At 41.1% G+C, this 14,242-nt stretch overlaps 1 protein-coding gene across 2 annotated transcripts in view; it reads left to right on the top strand.

Moving 5' to 3' along the window:
• The window catches only part of LOC126183594 (WD repeat-containing protein 6), a 284,304-nt gene that overhangs the window by 189,588 nt on the left and 80,474 nt on the right, over positions 1–14,242 (top strand). The window lies entirely within an intron of this gene.

Here is a 14,242-nt window from a genome sequence, read left to right as displayed (position 1 = left end):
GCTAAGTATCAACTGAGATCTTCATACATATTTCTTGCAGAATGAATCACCGTAAATTCATTCAGTCTTTAGTGCAATAGTTTCTCACTGAGCGACTACATCAGCATCCACTGGTGACACATCAGGAGTTTAGCAAGTCAATATCTAGAATTGTCTGCTTTTATAGTTCACTTATTCAGTTAGTCTTTCTAGGATGGGTAGGATGTGTACAGGCTGTGTTTGGAGACAGGAGCAGCTGGCTGCAGTTCACGAACAACTGAACATGCTGTTGGCTACAGTCAGTCACCTTGTGACTGCTGCCTCGGGGTATAGCAGTGATGGAGAATCTGGCACCTCAGGTGTCACTTGATTTACCCATGGGCTCTGCTTCTGAGACACCTTCTCGTGCACATGATGTGGAGGATCCACCCTGACAGCAGGGAAAGTGGTGGGTGGTAACTTGTTCGTGTCGGTCAAGGCAGAGGGCCAATGTGGAAACTGGCCACTTGGCCTTGCCCATTCATGCTGTTAGTGGACAGATGGCTGCTCCTTCAGCAGGATCTGAGCAGGCACATGGGGGGAGTGGTTTACTGGTTATTGGGTGCTCCAATGTTAGGCACGTTACAGAACCCCTTAGGCAGATAGCTTTCAGGGCTGGAAAGAAAGCCAATGCACACACAGTATGTCTGCCGGAAGACCTCACCTGAGATGAGGAGGTGGCCTTGCTGGTGCAAGCTGCAGTCGTCTGCAAACTGTGGCTCACGTTGACACCAGTGATACCTATCGCATGGGTTCTGAGGTGATCCTCAGTTCGTACATGCTTCTGGTGGAGGTGGTGATGACTGCTGGCCTTGCCCATGGAGTGCAAGCAGAGCTCGCAATTGGCAGTATCATTCCCAGAGTTGACGGGGGTCCTTTGGTTTGGAGGCGAGTGGAGGGTCTCAACCATAGGCTTTTGTTGACTCTGTGATGGTCTTCACTGCAGTTTCTGGACCTGCATTATCATGTGGGGATTTGTAGGTATCCCTTTGATAGGTCAGGGGAGCAGTTCATAGAGGAAGCAGCTACTTGGATATCAGAGCACTTGTGGAGTGCATGTGAGGGTTGTTTTAGGCTAGGCAGTAGTTTGAGGTGCTCTAATGAACATTCACCAGTTGATATGGAGCAAGAGAAGTCAGTTGGGATTCAGAATAAAGACACTTTGTCATAATTTTATCAGTAAACTGTTGAAGCGTTCATAATAAAGTTCCCAAATTTACTGCCCTCTGGGAGAGTTCTTGCGTTCAAATTATTCTTGGGCCTGAGAGCTGGCTGAAACCCAAAGTGGAATGCTCTGAGATATTTAGCGAGTCATGGAACATATATCTGAAAGATAGATTAGAGGCCATAGGAGGAGAGAGTTCATTGCAGTTGACAAAAATACTATCTGTATTGAGGTTGAAGTTGAATGTGACAGTGAAGTTATCTGGTCACGTATAACAGTGTAGGTGAAACCAAGTTAATTGTAGGATGTGTTTACTGGCCACTCGATTCCATTGTGACAATTCTAGTCATTCAAAGAAAGTTTATGGTAAATAACACATAAATACTCAGATCATGCAATACTGGTTGTCTTCAACTTTAACCTGCCGATTATAGGCTGGGATGTCTATGGATTCATTGTGCGGGGTACAGACAGACAGACCGACAGACAGACAGTCATACAAAATACTTTTGAACACATTTACTGGAAACTGTCTTGAGGAGCTAGTATGGCAGTCCAAACACAATGGAAATATCTTAGATCTTGTAGCTACAAGTAAGGTGAACCTTATCAACAATGTCAATATAGAAATGGGAATTAGCATTCATAACGTCATTATAGCAATTGTGATTTCAAAAGTTAATAAATGAATCAAGAAGACTGGGTGAGTGTTTCTGCTAGATAGACCAGATAAGCAGTTGTTATCATCTCACTTAGACAGTGGACTGACATCACTTAGTTCCTGTAAAATGGATGTAGAAGAATTATAGGCAAAGTTTAAGCAGATTATAAATCATGATGTGGAGAGTTAGTGTCTAGTAAGAATATAGGATGGAAAAGACCCACCATGCTTTAATAACAAAATTTGGAGGATGCTGAGGAAGCAGAGGCTGTTGCACTCTCCATTCAAAAGGGAATGCACAAATGATGACATGCAAAGGTCATTAGAGATTTGTTCTTATGTGAAAAGATCTATGTGCGAAGCATACAGCTACCATCATCACACCTTAGCAAAAGATCTTGCAGAGAACCCGAGAAAATTCTGATCTTATGTAAAATTGATAAGTGGGTCTAAGGCTTCCCTTGTTGACCAGTCTGGTGTGCCAGTTTAAGATAGCAAAATGAAAACTGAAGTTTTGAATCTCATTTTTAAAAAATCGTTCACTCAGGAGAATTGTACAAACATACGGTTATGTGACCACAGGACGGACTTCCGTATGGATGATACAGAAATAAGCATACATGGCATAGAGAAGCAACTTAAATATTTGAAAACACACAAATCACCAGGTTGAAATGGAATCTATGTTCAATTTTAAAAAGAGTACTGTGTGGCATTGGCCCCGTATCTAGCTTGTATTTATTGTGGATCTCTCACCCAGCACAAAGTCCCAAGCGACTGGAAAAAGTGCAGATGACTCCAGTACATAATAAAGGTGAAAGAACATACCTGCAGAATTACAGACCAATATCCCTAACTTCTGTTTGCTGTAGAATCCTTTAACATGTTCGAATATAATAAACTTTCTTGAGACTGAGAAACTTATGTGCAGAAATCAACATGATTTTAGAAAGCATCACTCGTGTGGAGCTTAGCTTGCGCTTTTCTCACATGATGTACTGAGAACTATGGATGAAGGGCAACAGGCAGATACCATATTTCTAGATAGCACTTGACATGCTGCCCCATTGCAGACTGTTAACAAAGGTATGAGCATATCAAATAAGTTCACAGATATGTGAGTGGCTTGAAGAATTCTTAAATAATAGAACGTGGTATGTTGTCCTTGACAGCGAGTCTTCATCAGAGACAAGGGTATTGTCAGGAGTGCCCCAGGAGTGTGGTAGGATTGCTGCTGTTCTCTTTATACATAAATGATTTGGCTGACAGGGTGGGCAGCAATCTGTGGTTGTTTGCTGCTGATGCCATGGTGTATGGTAAGGTGTCAAAGTTGAGTGACTGTAGGAAGATACATGACAACTTAGACAGAATTTCCAGTTACTGTGATAAATGGCAGCTATCCCTAAATGTGGAAGAATGTAAGTTGATGTGGATGAGTAGGAAGATCAAACCTGTAATGTTTGCATACAGTATTACTAGTGTCCAGCTTGACACAATAAAGTCGTTTAAATATCTGGGCATAATGTTGCACAGCGATATGAGGTGGAATGAGCATGTGAAAACTGTGGTAGGGAAGACAAATCATTTATTGGGAGAATTTTAGAAATGAGTGGTTCACCTGTAAAGGAGACTGTGTGTAGAATGCTGGTGCGACTTATTCTTGAGTACCACTCAAGTATTTTGGATCCATACCAGATCAGACTGATGGAAGACATCGATGCAGTTCAGAGGAGGGTTGTTAGATTTGTTACTGGTAGGTTTGAACAAAATTTAAGTGTTATGGAGATGCTTTGGGAACTCGAATGGGAATCCCTGGAGGGAAGGTGGTGTTCCTTTTGCAAACACTATTGAGAAAGTTTAGAGAACTAGAATTTGAAGCTGACTGCTGAATAATTCTACTGCCACCAACATACATACATTGTGTTTAAGGGCCATGAAGACAAGATACAAGAAATTAGGGCTCATATGGAGGCATACAGACAGTCATATTTCCCTCGCTCTATATGCAAGTGGAACAAGAAAGGAAATGACAAGTAGTGGTACAGGGTACTCTCTGTCATGCACTTTATGGTGGATTGTGAAGTATTTATGTAGATGTAGATGTAGACATGGGGTGGCAATGAGCATATCTATTCTTCAGATGCCCACAAATATTGCTATTAAGATAGAATGGTGCATCATTTTGTTGAATCCACTAATTCTCATGGACAACCAGAGATACAATCTCTGACAACTGTGCTATCAACTCTTTCATCTGTAATTGTGTGTTGCATTAATTGTTCTTTCTGGATTCTGATTGATGTCAGTCCATCCAAATTTAGGTTTACTGCTGTCTCCTAAATTGCTTAACGCAGAGCTTGTGCTCTGTGTCTAATGAGCTTTTATACTTGGAAAAATGGTGCAGCAGTAACTACATTGGACTTTCATTGAGAAAGAGGGTGGCTTAAATCCCCACCAAACTGTCAAATTTTATGTTCCTTGCAATTTCCCTCAGTTGCATAAGGCAAATGTTGGACTGATTCCTTTAGAAAAAAGACACCCTTCCTCAATCCAAGCTTAAACCCCATGTCTAGTGATATATTCATCTATCTAATGTGAAGCCTTAACCTTCTTTACCAGTTACCTCTTCATCAATGAGATGGTAAACATCTAATCTCCAATTTCTTCAGTAATCACTTCACATCCTGTACAATGTGGAATTAAATAGCTGGGAAGAGTTTCTTCAACTTAGTCTTTTGTTCCACAGTTCTCCAGGACCTAGTTACATTTATAGCTCAGTGGACATTCATCCACATCGTTTGCTATGAATTCTCACTCTAACACAACTCACCCTCATTTTCAAGGCACAAATGAAACAAGAGGTCACTACATGGCAATTTAAACCCGGGCTACAACAACAAGGAAAAAAAATGGTGTATCCAGAGAGCACATGTGCACCACACACACACACACACACACACACACACACACACACACACACACACACACACCAAAACAACTAATGCATTCAGACAGCCATTGAAGTCCTGCATCAGATTTTTACTAATAGTGAAATACACTCCTGGAAATGGAAAAAAGAACACATTGACACCGGTGTGTCAGACCCACCATACTTGCTCCGGACACTGCGAGAGGGCTGTACAAGCAATGATCACACGCACGGCACAGCGGACACACCAGGAACCGCGGTGTTGGCCGTCGAATGGCACTAGCTGCGCAGCCGTCAGTGTCAGCCAGTTTGCCGTGGCATACGGAGCTCCATTGCAGTCTTTAACACTGGTAGCATGCCGCGACAGCTTGGACGTGAACCGTATGTGCAGTTGACAGACTTTGAGCGAGGGCGTATAGTGGGCATGCGGGAGGCCGGGTGGACGTACCGCCGAATTGCTCAACACGTGGGGCGTGAGGTCTCCACAGTACATCGATGTTGTCGCCAGTGGTCGGCGGAAGGTGCACGTGCCCGTCGACCTGGGACCGGACCGCAGCGACGCACGGATGCACGCCAAGACCGTAGGATCCTACGCAGTGCCGTAGGGGACCACACCGCCACTTCCCAGCAAATTAGGGACACTGTTGCTCCTGGGGTATCGGCGAGGACCATTCGCAACCGTCTCCATGAAGCTGGGCTACGGTCCCGCACACCGTTAGGCCGTCTTCCGCTCACGCCCCAACATCGTGCAGCCCGCCTCCAGTGGTGTCGCGACAGGCGTGAATGGAGGGACGAATGGAGACGTGTCGTCTTCAGCAATGAGTGTCGCTTCTGCCTTTGTGCCAATGATGGTCGTACGCGTGTTTGGCGCCGTGCAGGTGAGCGCCACAATCAGGACTGCATACGACCGAGGCACACAGGGCCAACACCCGGCATCATGGTGTGGGGAGCGATCTCCTACACTGGCCGTACACCACTGGTGATCGTCGAGGGGACACTGAATAGTGCACGGTACATCCAAACTGTCATCGAACCCATCGTTCTACCATTCCTAGACCGGCAAGGGAACTTGCTGTTCCAACAGGACAATGCACGTCCGCATGTATCACGTGCCACCCAACGTGCTCTAGAAGGTGTAAGTCAACTACCCTGGCCAGCAAGATCTCCGGATCTGTCCCCCATTGAGCATGTTTGGGACTGGATGAAGCGTCGTCTCACGCGGTCTGCACATCCAGCACGAACGCTGGTCCAACTGAGGCGCCAGGTGGAAATGGCATGGCAAGCCGTTCCACAGGACTACATCCAGCATCTCTACGATCGTCTCCATGGGAGAATAGCAGCCTGCATTGCTGCGAAAGGTGGATATACACTGTACTAGTGCCGACATTGTGCATGCTCTGTTGCCTGTGTCTATGTGCCTGTGGTTCTGTCAGTGTGATCATGTGATGTATCTGACCCCAGGAATGTGTCAATAAAGTTTCCCCTTCCTGGGACAATGAATTCACGGTGTTCTTATTTCAATTTCCAGGAGTATATATCGCTGAACATAAAAACTGCAGTATCAGGAAGAATAACAAATAACAAAATTTCAGTTTTTGTGCATATGCTGCATAATAGGAAGAATACATGATTGAATCTGTAGGTGATCTGACAGTATACGGCTACAAAATTTAGTACATGGAGCTACCACCACTGGCAGCAACATAGGCTCTAGCCTGGCTGAGCTCTGAGCTAAACTGAACTTAAAAAGGAATCCTTGTGTGTGAAATGGATCACAAAAGGTGAATGATGTTTATGGTATTCAATGACCCACATATTGTCTGCACTGCAGCCTCAATATTGGGTGCTAATGGAAACAGGGAGTGGATCTGGAGGTATCCAATGCTGAGCACAGCATGTGGCCATGGAGCGTAGCTGAGCTGCTTAGTTGATGAATAACTCACAACAGTGCTACAGTGTTAGTGGTGTTGATATAAAGCATAACAGTGGCAATAATAAACAAAGCAAACATTGCATCATATCTACAACTAAAGTTGCCAAAGTTGACAGTTTATCAGAAAGGAACCCAAGGAATTTCTGTGCTTAACAACTGAAGGTGTTACTGAAGCAGGTGTTGAGCCTTATAGTTCAACATATTTGTTGGACAGGAAGCCACAAATCTCGTCTCCAGTGAAACATAGTAAAGTTCAGTCATTGTCAAAAAAAAAATTATGAATAGATTACGAATGTTGTTTGCCTGTTTCAAGGATGCTTGATGCAGTTTACAGGATGAACATCATAGTGACCTACAATGTTATGCACATCGAACTGCACAACATAGATTTCAGTGATTCAGGGAAGGCAGTGGATGTTTGCATAACTTCAAACAGTGCTACAGTACTGTAAGCCATAAGATAATGAAATTTCAAACAAAGTGTTAACTTGATGGTGCACAGCAAACTGCAGAATCAGCCCAAAAATTTGTAAATGGAAATAAAGAAACTTATCTCCTCATTCAGTAAGGCATTTGCTTTCAACTGTGACCAGTCGGGATTTGAAGAGGAAATGCAGTAAAAGAAACTCTGCAAATTAACGGTACCAAGAGAGCTGTATCATGATCAAATAACATCAATGCCTTAATGCATTCATTTACAATTATGCCAACTGTTAACCTGTATGGTAAATTGGCTGGAAAGTTATTTATTGTGCTGTGAGAAATTGGAATTGCTCTGCCCCGTATGATTCTTTCTCATGTGCATTTCCTTGCAAGGGCAGAAAGGAATATTTATGTCACAGCTATACTCTGCAAACCACCATGAGGTGCACAGCAGAGGGTACGTCCCATTGTGCCAGTTATAAGGGTTTCTTCCCATTCCATTGATCTATGGAGAATGGGAAGAATGATTGTTTTAATGCCTCTGTGCATGAAGTAATTATTCTAATTTTAACCTCACAATCCCTGTGTGAGCAAAACATAAGGGATTGTAGTACATTCCTAGAGTCATCATTTTAAGCCAGTTCTTGAAACTTTGTTAATAGACCTTCTCTGAATAGTTTACATCTATCTTCAGGAGTCTTTTGGTTCAATTCCTTCACTCTCTCATGGATTTAACAAACCAATGACAATTTGTGCTGCCACTCTCCATTGTTGTTGTGGTTTTCAGTCCAGAGACTGGTTTGATGCAGCTCTCCATGCTACTCTACCCTGAGCAAGCTTCTTCATCTCCCAGTACCTACTGCAACCTACATCCTTCTGAATCTGTTTAGTATATTCATCTCTTGGTCTCCCTTTACGATTTTCACCCTCCACACTGTCCTCCAATACTAAATTGGTGATCCCTTGATGCCTCATTATATGCCCTACTAACCAATCCCTTCTTCTAGTCAAGTTGTGCCACAAATTTCTCTTCTCTCCAATTCTATTCAATACCTCCTCATTAGTTATGTGATCTACCAATCTAATCTTCAGCATTCTTCTGTAGCACCACATTTCAAAAGCTTCTATTCTCTTCTTGTCTGCCGGCCGAAGTGGCCGTGCGGTTAAAGGCGCTGCAGTCTGGAACCGCAAGACCGCTATGGTCGCAGGTTCGAATCCTGCCTCGGGCATGGATGTTTGTGATGTCCTTAGGTTAGTTAGGTTTAAGTAGTTCTAAGTTCTAGGGGACTAATGACCTCAGCAGTTGAGTCCCATAGTGCTCAGAGCCATTTGAACCATTTCTTCTTGTCTAAACTATTTATCATCCATGTTTCACTTCCATACATGGCTACACTCCATACAGATACTTTCAGAAACGACTTCCTGATACTTAAATCTATACTCGATGTTAACAAATTTCTCTTCTTCAGCAACACTTTCTTTGCCACTGCTAGTCTACATTTTAGATCCTCTCTCTTTAAGTGTCTCATTTCCTAATCTAATTCCCGCAGCATCACACAATTTAATTTGACTACATTCCATTATCCTAGTATATTCTCTGTTTATGTCCAATATACCCTGTTAGTCCTATTTGGTGTGGATCCCACATGCTTGAGCAATATTCTAGGATGGGTCACACGAGTGATTTTTAAGCAATCTCCTTGGTAGACTGATTGCACTTCCCCAGTATTCTACCAATAAACCAAAGTCTACCACCTGTTTTACCCACAACTGAGCCTATGTGATGGTTCCATTTCATATCCCTACAAAGTGTTACATGTAGGTATTTATATGAGTTGGCTGATTCAAACAGTGACTCATTGATATTGTAGTCATAGGATACAATGTTTTCATTCATTTTGCGAAGTGCTTAATTTACATTTAAGAACATCTAAGCAAGTTGCCAATCTTTGCACCACTTTGAAATCTTATAAAGATCTGAATGAATATTTATGCAGGTTCTCTCAGATAGTACTTCATTATAGATAACTGCATAATCTGCAAAAAGTCTGCTGTTACTATTAATATTGGCTGCGTGGTCACTGATATACAACATGAACAGCAAGGGTCCCAATACAGTTTCCTGGAGTACACCTGAAGTTACTTCTACATCTGACAATGACTTTCCATTCAAGATGACATACTGCATCCTACCTACAAAAAAGGTCCTCAATCTAGTCACAAATTTCACTTGATACCCCATATGAGGCTACTTTTTGACAATAAGTGTAGGTCTTGTACTGAGTTAAATGCTTTTCAGAAACCAAGAAATACTGCATGTATCTGATTGTCTTGATCCAAAGCTTTCAGTACGACATGTGAGAAAAGTGCAAGTTGGGTTTCATATGATCAATTTTTTTGGAATCCATGCTGGTTGGTGTTGAGGAGGTCATTCTGTTCAAGATGTCTCATTATGGTTGAGTTCAGAATATGTTCTAAGATTCTACAACAAGTCAGTGTCAAGGATGTTAGACAGTAGTTTTCTGAACCATTCCTACTACCCTTCCAGCAGATGGGGATGACCTGTGCTTTTTTTCCAAGAACTGGGTAAGAGTTTTTGTTTGAGGAATCTATGATAGGTTATAGTTAGAAGAGGTGTTAACTCAACTCCAAATTCAGTATAGAATCTGACAGAGATTCTGTTAGGCCCTGGAGATTTTTTCAGTTTTAATGATTTTAGCTATTTCTCAACACCATTGACAGTAATATTTATTTATTTATTTATTTATTTACACCTGAAGTTCTGTAGGGTCAAATTGAGGAGTAAATCTCCAAAGTCATAGAATGTGTCAGTACATGAAATTCCAACATAAAAGTAATAACAGATAAAAATAAAATGTTTATTGAACCAAAACAAGTCAAGCCATGAGTTTCAGAAAATGCAGTCAACAATATAACATAAGAGTCAGCTTAATTTTTCAAAGAACTCCTTAACAGAACAAAGAAGTGACCCATGAGGAAACTCTTCAGTTTCAATTTGAAAGCACGAGTTACTGCTAAGATTTTTGAATTCTTGTGGTAACTTATTGAAAATGGATACAGCAGTATACTGCACACCCTTCTGCACAAGAGTTAAGGAAGTCCGCTCCAAATGCAGGTTGGATTTCTGCCAAGTATTAACTGAGTGAAAGCTGCTTATACACCTAAAAACAAAGATGATGTGACTTACCAAATGAAAGTGCTGGCAGGTCGACAGACACACAAACGAACACAAACATACACACAAAATTCAAGCTTTCGCAACAAACTATTGCCTCATCAGGAAAGAGGGAAGGAGAGGGAAAGACGAAAGGATGTGGGTTTTAAGGGAGAGGGTAAGGAGTCATTCCAGTCCCGGGAGTGGAAAGACTTACCTTAGGGGGAAAAAAGGACAGGTATACACTCACACACACACACATATCCATCCGCACCTACATGTGTTCACATGTGTGTGTTTGTGTGTTTTTTTTGTGCCTATCTACTCCAACTAGTGAACAAGGGTCAACAAGAGGTTTGCAAACTTACACCACTTATTGTCCGAACTGCCCATTTCTGAGCCAAAAATATCATTTTAAAATGGGAAGAGTTACTCCAACATATAATACAACACAACATAAGTGAGTGAAAATAATCAAAGTAGACTAATTTTCAGGTCAAACGATCATTTACTTCAGATACAATTCGAATAGTAAAAATGGCAGCTTTAAATCTTTGAAGAAAATTCTGAACATGGGCTTTCCATGGCAGTTTACTATCTATCTGAACACCTAGAAATTTGAACTGTTCAGTTTCACTAATCATATGACCATCCTGTAAAATTCAAATGTCTGGTTTTGGTGAATTATGTTTCAGAAACTGTAAAAACTGAGTCTTACTGTGATTTAGCATTAGTTTATTTTCTACAAGCCATGAACGCATGTCATGAACTGCACTGTTTGAAACTGAGCCAATGTTGCACACAACATCCTTTACTACCAAGCTAGTGTCCTCAGAAAACAAAAATATTTTAGAGTTACCCATAATACTAGAGGGCATATCATTTATATAAATAAGGAACAGAAGTGGCCCCAACACTGATCCCTGGGACACCACCCCCACCCCCACTTGACCGTACCCCACTCAGACCCCACATCACAGCCATTCTCAACTCTGTGAATAATGACCTTTTGCTGTCTGTTGTTAAAGTAAGAGGTGAACCAATTGTGAGCTACTACCCGTATTCCGTATTGGTCCAACTTGCAGAGCAATATTTTGTGATCAACACAATCAAACACCTTAGTTAAATATATATATATATATATATATATATATATATATATATATATATATATATATATATATATATATATATATATATATATGCCTAGTGTTCGAAACCTTTTGTTTAACCTGCCCAGTACCTCACAGAGAAAAGAGACTATATCATTTTCAGTTGTTAAAAGACTTCTAAAGCCGATCTTTACATTTGATAGCAAATTATGTCATATAAAATGATCAATTATCCTTACATACACAGCCTTTTCAATAACTTTAGCAAACACTGATGCCATAGAAATAGGTCTAAAATTGTCTACATTATCCCTTTCTCCCATTTTATAAAGTGGCTTTACTACTGAATACTTTAATCATTCAGGAAACTAACCATTCCTAAAGGAAAAATTGCAAATATGGCTAAGTACAGGGCTAACAAGTGCAGCACTTCATTCATCTTTTTAGTGGTGTGAGTATTAAAACTGGGGCAATTCTTCTGGGTTTTCCTTTGTAAAGGAGCATTTGAAAATGGGGTTAAGCATTTCAACCTTTGCTTCATTACCCTCAACTTCAGCTCCGGTCTCATTCACTAGGGACTCAACACTAACTCTGATACCACTAACAGCCTTTACATATGACCATAATTTCTTTGGGTTCTGTGAAAGATCATTTTACAATGTTCTCCCATGGTAGTCACTGAAGGAATCACACATTGCTCTCTTGAAATCCAAATGTGTTTCATTCAGCATCTCTCTATCTATAGCCGCACACTTTGATTTACACTGTTATGCAGTAATCTTGGTTTATTTAGGAGTTGCTTTACAGTGAATGAATAACATGGAGGTTCCCACCTATTATGGACTGTTCTACTGGGTACATGTCAATCCAGTGCATGGTCTACTATTCTTTTAAAAATGAGTTAGCGTTCGTCTACATGCTACAGCCCTATGCTGAAAGTTTAAAGTTCCTCATTGACATATGAAACTACTGATTTTTTATCTACATATTTCTGCTTGTTTTAGTTGTCCTTTGAACTTTGGTAATCATTGTTACGGCAACTGCATCGTGGTCACTAATACCACTTTCTATATGGTCATCCTCAAAGAGGTCAGGTCTGTCTGTTGCCATTAGATCCAATATATTTCTATCAAGAGTGGGAGTCTTAAATTTCTGTTCTAGATAGTTTTCAGAGAAAGCATTTGGTAATGTTTCAGAGGATGTCTAATCACACCCAGCACAAGCAAAAGAGTAATTTTCCCAATTAATTTTTGGATGATTAAAGTCACCACAATGATTACAGTAGGATTGGGGAACTTATGTGCAAGTGAACGTAGGGTTTCCCTAAAGATTTCAGTTACATCAGGGGATGAGTCTGGTATGCAATAGTAGGGTGCAGTTATTATTTTATGCCCACCCCAGATACTGAGTCTTGCCCAAACAATCTCTCATGCCACTTCAATTTCTATCATGGTAGATTTAAGTTTCTTGTCTTCTGCAACAAATACACTACTTCCAATTCCCATTTGCCTATCGTTGCAAATGTACACTAAATTTTTCCCCGAAATGGGTGTACGAGAACTACAACTATGGTACAAACACTGCTTTTGGCCAATAGCTGGTCAAAATAACTTACTTTTGCGTGATTACTGGTCTGTGTATAAAGATCATACTCCTTTATAACAATCTGTCCCTCCTAAAAAGAGTGTGACACTGCAATTCATACCACCTGGATAACTTCAGTGTCTGGATTCTTTTTCTGTGCCTATAAAACGTATTATCCTACTATCTGCAGCTATGCCTTAAAGGATAGCTAGTTTCATGATAAGCTCCACAACAGACTGTTTCATGTTCAGTTTCATGCCATCACATTCCATCAGTTCTCATCACCCCATTACACCAACAGTATTCGGTACTACAATATCCTTAAGAGTGGATACCTAGCTGAGTGTCCTGCACAGTTTGTAATTCCCAATTAGTTCACCATTGATCTCGATGGTGTGAACATTTGTGATCACTGTAGTGCACTATTTTTCATTTGGTGTTCATGGTGCAACTTAATAGTTGTTTTGAACATCTCTTGAATGTTGGTTATGTCCATTTTGTAATGTGTGATACATACATCGCACAAAAGGTTAATCTTGGCACCTCCCGGACACTCATTTTCTGTTGCCCTCTACACACACACGATGAGTCATTAGCAGCTAATATTTTTTCTGTCGTAATTGCTAACAAAACACTTCCAAATGAGCCTTACTGAAGAATGAACTTGTGACCTTGCAGTCAAAGTGTTCCTTGTTAGATGACGGGTATGTGTATTTCATTCCATGCAGCTTCAACTTCAGTAATCATAGTGGCTGGCAAGTAGTCATGGCAACCTATGACCAGATTTTTTCAATTGTTGAGATATTTGGAGAATGTGTCGGTCGTGGCAACAATTGAACATTCTCTTTGTGAAGGTAGGTCAGGTCAGGTCAGCATGGGCAACATGCAGACTCTGATCATCTTGTTGCATGCTGGGCCATGTGATGATGACAAATGTAATGTGGGAACATCCATTCTCCTTGGATTTTTCACACACAGATATGTCTGTCATGATATTGCATGCTGAAGCAGGATCCTTCTCAAAAGATGATGCGGTGCCACTCATGTTGTCACTGGGTGCACCATTGTTGGCACTCCTCTCTCTTTATCACCATGTCAAGAGAAGTGCACAGTTGAGCAAACAGTATATCTCTCCTGTTGTATGCTAGTTACAGGGGCCTTTGAAATCTTGCATGGTGCTGAGTAAGATCCGTCTGAACCCTCCGTTATGTATTTGCACAGTGATCAGAAATCTCAATCAGT

This window comes from Schistocerca cancellata, chromosome 4 (genome assembly GCF_023864275.1).
Source record: "Schistocerca cancellata isolate TAMUIC-IGC-003103 chromosome 4, iqSchCanc2.1, whole genome shotgun sequence".
NCBI lineage: Eukaryota > Metazoa > Arthropoda > Insecta > Orthoptera > Acrididae > Schistocerca > Schistocerca cancellata.
This window is presented reverse-complemented; position numbering and strand designations above follow the sequence as displayed.